This window comes from Lethenteron reissneri, chromosome 38, assembly GCF_015708825.2.
Source record: "Lethenteron reissneri isolate LAM-NWPU_2019-01 chromosome 38, ASM1570882v1, whole genome shotgun sequence".
NCBI lineage: Eukaryota > Metazoa > Chordata > Hyperoartia > Petromyzontiformes > Petromyzontidae > Lethenteron > Lethenteron reissneri.
In genome coordinates, this window is record NC_083816.1 from 4,843,106 (window position 1) to 4,850,046 (window position 6,941).

Genomic DNA, 6,941 nt, shown 5'->3' on the forward strand with positions numbered 1-6,941 from the left:
ATCATGGCCAACACCGGTGACGATTATCTGAACCGGATCTGGGCCTCCACGAGGTCGACTCGGCTTCAAATGATTTTACCTGGCACGGTAAGCATCGCCACTGGGGAGACAAAGGCGGTCGGGCGTGGTGCTGGCCACCCGCCGCCTCGTGTGCCGTGCCGGCCTTCATAGGTGCTCGCTAACAGCACTTGCCCCAACAGTTTGATAAGGCTATACGGGGGATCTTTGTTTTGTGGCACTAGTGCCGCCTTGTGGCACGATTTGGAATTGAATTGTGTAATCAGTGAGCCCCCCCCGCCCCGTCATCCCCCAAAACGGTGAGACAACGCCAAGCGGCCAGCAACAGATCAAGGGCGTGACACGTTTCTTTAATTGAGCAAAGTTATTTATTATCAGGGCGTGGGAGAAAATAAACAACGGTGATGATGGGAGGGAGTTCCAGGGTGGAGCAGTGCGAGTGAAGGAGCAGAGAGAGGTTCTGTGTGGTGAGTGGGTGAGTTGGTGGGTGAGTAAGTTGGTGGGCGGGTGAGTTGGTGGGCGAGTGAGTTGGTGGGCGGGTGAGTTGGTGGGTGAGTGGGTGGGCGGCACGGGCGGAGTTTGCAGGGGAGGGGGCATGGGGGGGGGCATGGGGGGGCATTGCCCCCCCCCAACTGGACACCTTTATTAATGTACTTTCAGTAGTTTACAATTAAGATTATAAATACATTGCATGCACCCGCGATTCCTCATGTGGGGGGCAACGCGAACGCCTGCCGCCCCACAAATATAGAAGTTAGATTCCGCCTATGTTCGGCGGGTGAGTAAGTGGCCGAGTGAGTGAGAGGGTGAGTGGGCGGGTGAGTGAGTGGGTGAGCGGGTGAGTGGGCGGGTGAGTCAGTGGGTGAGTGAGTAGCGGGTGAGTGGGCGAGTGAGTGGGTGAGTGAATGGGCGGATGAGTGAGCGGGTGAGTGAGCGGGTGAGTAAGCGGGTGAGTGAGTGGGCGAGTGAGTGGGCGAGTGAGTGGGTGAGTGAGTGGGCGAGTGAGTGGGCGGATAAGTGAGTTGGTGAGCGAGTGGGTGAGTAGGCGAGTGAGTGGGCGGGTGAGTGAGCGGGCGGGTGAGTGAGTTGGTGAGTGTGGGTGAGTGAGTCGCTGGGTGAGCGAGTGATCGAGCGAGTGATCAGGCGGGCAGGTAAGAGCCAGACTGAATCGTTACCTCTTAGCGCACTGTCCAGAATATGAGCCCTCCCCCCTACCACCTGCAGATTATTTGAAATAATTTTTTTGCGTTGTGTCTTATAACCAGGTAGCTGTGCGTGTCCATGCGTGTGACCATGTACATTGTTGAATGACTGTACTGACACCGGGCACACTTTGAGGATGCGTCTCACTCACGGTGATTCTATACTCTATACTGTATTCCGGTGTTCTTCACTCATTTTCAGAGGGGGTGGGGGAATTGTCGCCGGTAAGACATCATCAGTGTGATCACCGCCACGCGTTTGAAACCGTTGTTGGGTTTCTGACAGCACGAGGATGATGATGATGGTGGTGATGATGGGGCGGTGTTCTCACCATGTATGTATTGTGGGGAGGCCGCACGAGGATGATGATGGTGGTGATGATGGGGCGGTGTTCTCACCATGTGTGCATTGTCGGGAGGCCGCACGAGGCCACCCAGGGGCAGGCCAGTGGCCCGCGGGCCTCATTGCATCGAAGAACATTGGGAGTATTCATTGGTGCTTTCGGTAAAGTCACGTAGAGAGAGAAATAATAATAATAAAGTGAATAAAAATAAAATCCACGACGTTTCGATCGCAACACAAGCGGTCGTCATCAGTAAAAGGTTTATCGAAACGTCGTGGTTTTTTTGTTTTTATTGCAATTTTTTATTTGTATTCAATTTATTTCGTGGTTTTATATTTCTTCTATCTACGTGACTTTACCGAAAGAACCAAAGAATATTAATTCCTGCAGTCACGAAAGCTTTAAGTCAAAATTGGGAGTGTTCCTTTCGAGGTGTTTGGTTTTTTTGACGCGCGTGGCTCTGCGTCGCTTGTTACAACGCTGCCAACACAGCAGCAGCCAAGGGTGGCACAGGCGGGTTTTTTACAATCGGGTTTAATTGTCTTTCTATATTAAACCCGATCATCTGAGATTGGGAGAAATCCGGTTTAATTGGTTCTAATTTCAGAACCGCACTTCTCGACGATGGGCTTCATCCATTCCAAGCTAAGGAACTCACTGGCACTCACGATTGTGGAGGAGAAGCTCGTGTTCATCAAGACCAACCTGCCCGCCGCATTCTACGACTACCCCGTGCCCGACGGCCCCCCCGAGTACGATAGCAGCACCGACGAGGAAGCAGCCTAAGCCTTGGATCAGAGTTTCGTATTCATTAAACCAGGTTTTAATTCCCCGAAATCGGGTTTAATTGTATTAAAGAAAAACCCCGATGCCTGCCGCTGGAAAAAAAAAATCGAGTTTTTTCCATCCATGGCAGCAGCTCCATCACCGTCTCCCGGTGTACAAGAGGCTCCACGCAGACGATCGTCCTTTCGGTGTCGCGTTTATTAGCAAACAAGACAATCGGTCGTCAACGTGAAGCCGAGACAGCAAAAACATTGCACCTTTGCCGACGATCACAAAGCGAACATTTGCAGGCTGTGCGTGCCGCCGTTGTCCAGACATTTGGGTTCAACACCGGGCCATTGACACTTAGACCCCGCGTAGCCCAACAGGCTCAGCTACGATAGTGCGTTTAACACGCAATAGTAGTAGTAGGCGGCTTTTGCGACCAATATTTTCCGTAATAAAGTGGTTGTTTTTGGGTGAGATCGCGTAAATATAAACGTGTCGTCAAATCCGCCACCACCCGACAGGGCCAATTAGCAACAGCGGTGTGCTGGACGAGTAACGAATTGGCACGTTTTGTTATCGTGACAAACCTTAAATCTGTGACTTCAAGCATCCGTGACTGCAGGGATTCATATTCCTTGGGTCTTTCGGCAAAGTCACGCAGATAGGTTCAAAGAAAATAACGAAAAACGACCGCTTGTGTTGCGATCGAAACGTCGTAGTTTTAGTTTTTTGATATTTTCTTTGACCCCCTATCTACGTGACTTTACCGAAGGACCCAAGGAATGTGACACGCCTTGCTCATTGGCGCTGTCGGGTGGTGGCGGCGTTAACGACACATTTATATATTTACGCGACCTAGCCCCCCAAAAAGACCTTCATTATGGACTAGCTCGGTGGTGTTATCGGGGGGCAGTCTCACAACATGTCACCACGTGCTGTGGGTTGCTCTCCCGCACCCCACGGTGGTGCTGCTCACGCGGTAATTGGGCTACGTCCCTTTTTATTCCTGCCCCCATGGCAATTGGCCTGTGTCGGGTGGAGGAGGGGTATACGACACAATATTGTTTAGTTTTTCTCAAGCGGCAGACAATTTGACGCGAAAAAAAATTGCGCGTGGTCACGAGATCCTAAGCGCGTTAAATGTGACTTTGATTCACTTTAAAGTAAAACGTTAAAGTTAAAAGTAAAACGTTAAAGTTGAAAGAAAATGTCACCGACAGCCAATCACAGTGAGGGCAAAACAAAAGGGGGGGGGGCTCCGGGTCAATCGTCACGCCCCCCGCTCGCCCCCCCCGAGCGACAAATGTCACTGCGGCGGTGTGGACGTGACCTGGACATTTCGCGACGTTCCTTTGGACGCAAGTCACGAGAATCCGGAGCGAGCCCCAGAAGCCGGACACACGCCGACTCCGCACACGGCGGTGACGAGCCGGGCACTGCACGGCTCCGCCACCGCGTGTCCAATGCGCGAACTGAACGGCGTTCACCACAAGACGTCCACAAACAACGAACGCCTCCTCCCGCTCGGACGCCGAGGATCCCGCCTCCCGCCGGGCTTCCAACGCCTGCTGCGAAGCTCACGGGGCCACAACCCCTGAACCACATCATCCACTGCACAAGCCATGGCAGCAGCAGATGCGGACACCTCGTGTATGTATGTACAACTTCTTTCCCACCGTACGTAGCTAACCGTGCTCATCGGAGATGCGGGGGAAAGACAACAAACTATACGCAAAAAGTAGTTCTTAATAAATGAGTTTTCAATCTAGATTTGAAAGTGCATAACTCCGGTGGCTTCCTAATCTCGGAAGAAAGAGCGTTCCAGACGGCCGCATCATGATGGTGATGCTGTGCAAGTTGAGAATTACAAACTCTCTCCAGCAGTGTGCGGCAACTGTGGTCACCACCTACAACTGAGACCATGGGACGTGTGACACAACTCCATGCCCGATTCACAAACACGAAGGAGGAGGCATCATCGCCGTCATGGCGACGATGCACCGCTCCTCTAGTCCTGACGCAATCACCCCGGCTCATCAACCAGCTCGACGTAGAATCACAGCCGCTGCTGCTCCAGAAACATGAGCCGCACAGAGGACGGTATCACGTTAAGACTTTAAATATTTTACCAAGAATAGCCTCACATTACGTCGCTTCTCTACCAAGGAAAGCCTCACTGAGGGCAAGGATCGCTGCTGTGTGCAATCCCAGTTGAGCAATTTGTGGTTTAATCTTTTCAAACTTTAGCAAAATTTGTTCCGTGACACCGGCACGCGATGGCCTACTCTTGTGAATTAGGTCACTGGATTTTAAACGTCCACTTTGAATGAAGCAGACGGCGCGTAATATTATTAATCCGGTAAATACAGCCGCAGTATTAATCAGGGCGGCCGGTGGATTCGAACCATGAACCCTTGCCACGAGTGTCCGAATGCGTAACTGCTAGCCCGGGCCGCCAATTTTTTGCTACAGTACGTGCTGTCTGTGGGGTTGGAGTGGTGGTGCAGCGGTTAGCGCACTGCGATATGAATCCGGCGACCCGAGTTCGATTTCTGGCCACGGCTACAATCGGTGGCAGCGAGTGATATTATCCAAACCATCCTGGGGCCCTCCTCCACCTCTTCACAAAGCCGCACTGCGGACCAGAGTGGTGAAGTATGGTCAACTCCCCCTCTCCCCATAACCGCCACATGGCATTGGTGAGGCCTTCATCCAGGAGTTGATTCTGCTAGAGTTTGCTATCCAGAGGTCGATATCCAATCAACTCCACAAAGCGCTATGAATAATAAAAAATAATTATGAAAGAGTAATTATTCATATAAGCGTAAAGTGCTGTTTATTTGATTGCAAAATGTTTGTCTAGCTTATTAAATTGATACGTGATACCACCTCCAAAAAAACAAATTATCCTAATTGATAATCAAGGCCAGGACGTGATGACTAACATCTGTGCCATCCCCCCCCCCTCCCCATGAATGCGCTTTAAGAAAGAAGCAGAACATTAGGAATTGGGTTTAAACAATGATACAGAAATTCACATTTTTTTTTTCAAATCCTCGAACATGTCTTCCACTAACCCAGTAAACGTGGAACCGTTGGGCCAAAGTTGACCCAATCACATGACAAAGTTGGCCCAATCACATTCCAAAGTTGGCCCAATCACATGCCAGCGTTAGGCCAATGTTGGGCCAACGGTTCCGACCACACGCCAACGTTGGGCCAAAGTTAGACCAACATTGGCAGTTTTTTCTGGGAATTTCAATATACAACACGATAAGTCCATGACATTTCTGCCACTCTAAGATACACAGCTGAACAACTTTCGCAATATTCAATCACCAGTCGATTGAATCTCGTGAAAGATACTCCGGGTATATAATAATACTAATTATAAAGTACAGTAGAACCTCGGAGATCAAACGCACCAGAACTCGAACAATTCGGTGTTCGAACGATATTTCCGAACATTTTTTGCCCCGGAAACCGAACGAAATTCGGAGGTCGAACGGGCAAACGCGACTTGAAAGAACCTGTACGGCTGAGACGCGTATGGCCAGCGTGCATGACGCTTGCCCAGACAAAGGTTTTACCGTATGAGAGGCTCGGTTAACACGTAGCTCTCACCCAGTGCAGACCCGCAAAACATCGTTCCTTAACCTTTTCGTTAATTTCCTTTCATTTTAGTGTTTTTTGGTTTTAATCCATACACAATGTTTATTGTGTTTCTTGTTTTTTGTATGATTTTATGCATGTAATTACTGTAAACTTCGTGTAAAAAGCTTTATGAGAGATTTCTTGTGTGTGGAACCAATTAATGTCATTTACATTCATTCTTACGGGGAAAATTAATTCGGTGTTCGAACAAATCGGTGTTCGAATGGCTTTCTGGAACGAATTAAGTTCGATCTCCGCGGTACCACTGCAGTTTGGTGACCGCACGTTGGCAGTGGTGCACATGTGCTATGAAGGGCCATTGCCGGAAATGTCGCCTATTATATTATTTCCATTTTACAGCCACAGGATTATAGCCGAACGTGTTATTGAATACCGTGTACTCCATCATCTCGTTTTGCGTCACACTGGGGCCCATATCGAACAGCGAGGGTCCTTTTGCCTATAAACATCTGGCAGTTCACCAGCATTGCTTCAAGCGCGCACATCTGACTGATTCCGCTGCTAATGAGACACTGGTGCAGATATTCGCTCTTATTGAATCAATGCTGCTGCTAAGATGCACTCACAGAAGGCCGTGCGGCCAATGGGATGTGTAAAATAATACTTTTATTTTTAATGCTGAGACAAAAATATGGGAAATTTAGGCCAATTATTCATTTTGTTCATGATAATATTCACTATACAGCTCGATGATGACGATGGTGAGGTGTTTTATAGAGGTATTGTAGTGTACTCCGGCGTGGCCCAAAAGTCAGGACGCAGAGCTTATGTGATTTATTTTAACACTGGCATTACAACATATGTATTGTTTATTCTTTAAGTTATTATTTGATCTGTTATCATTATAAATTCTGTTTGTTTTCTTCCCTTTCAGATGGCTTTTAAAAATGAAGCGGAAATTGGCATTAACAATTGATGAATAGGTCAA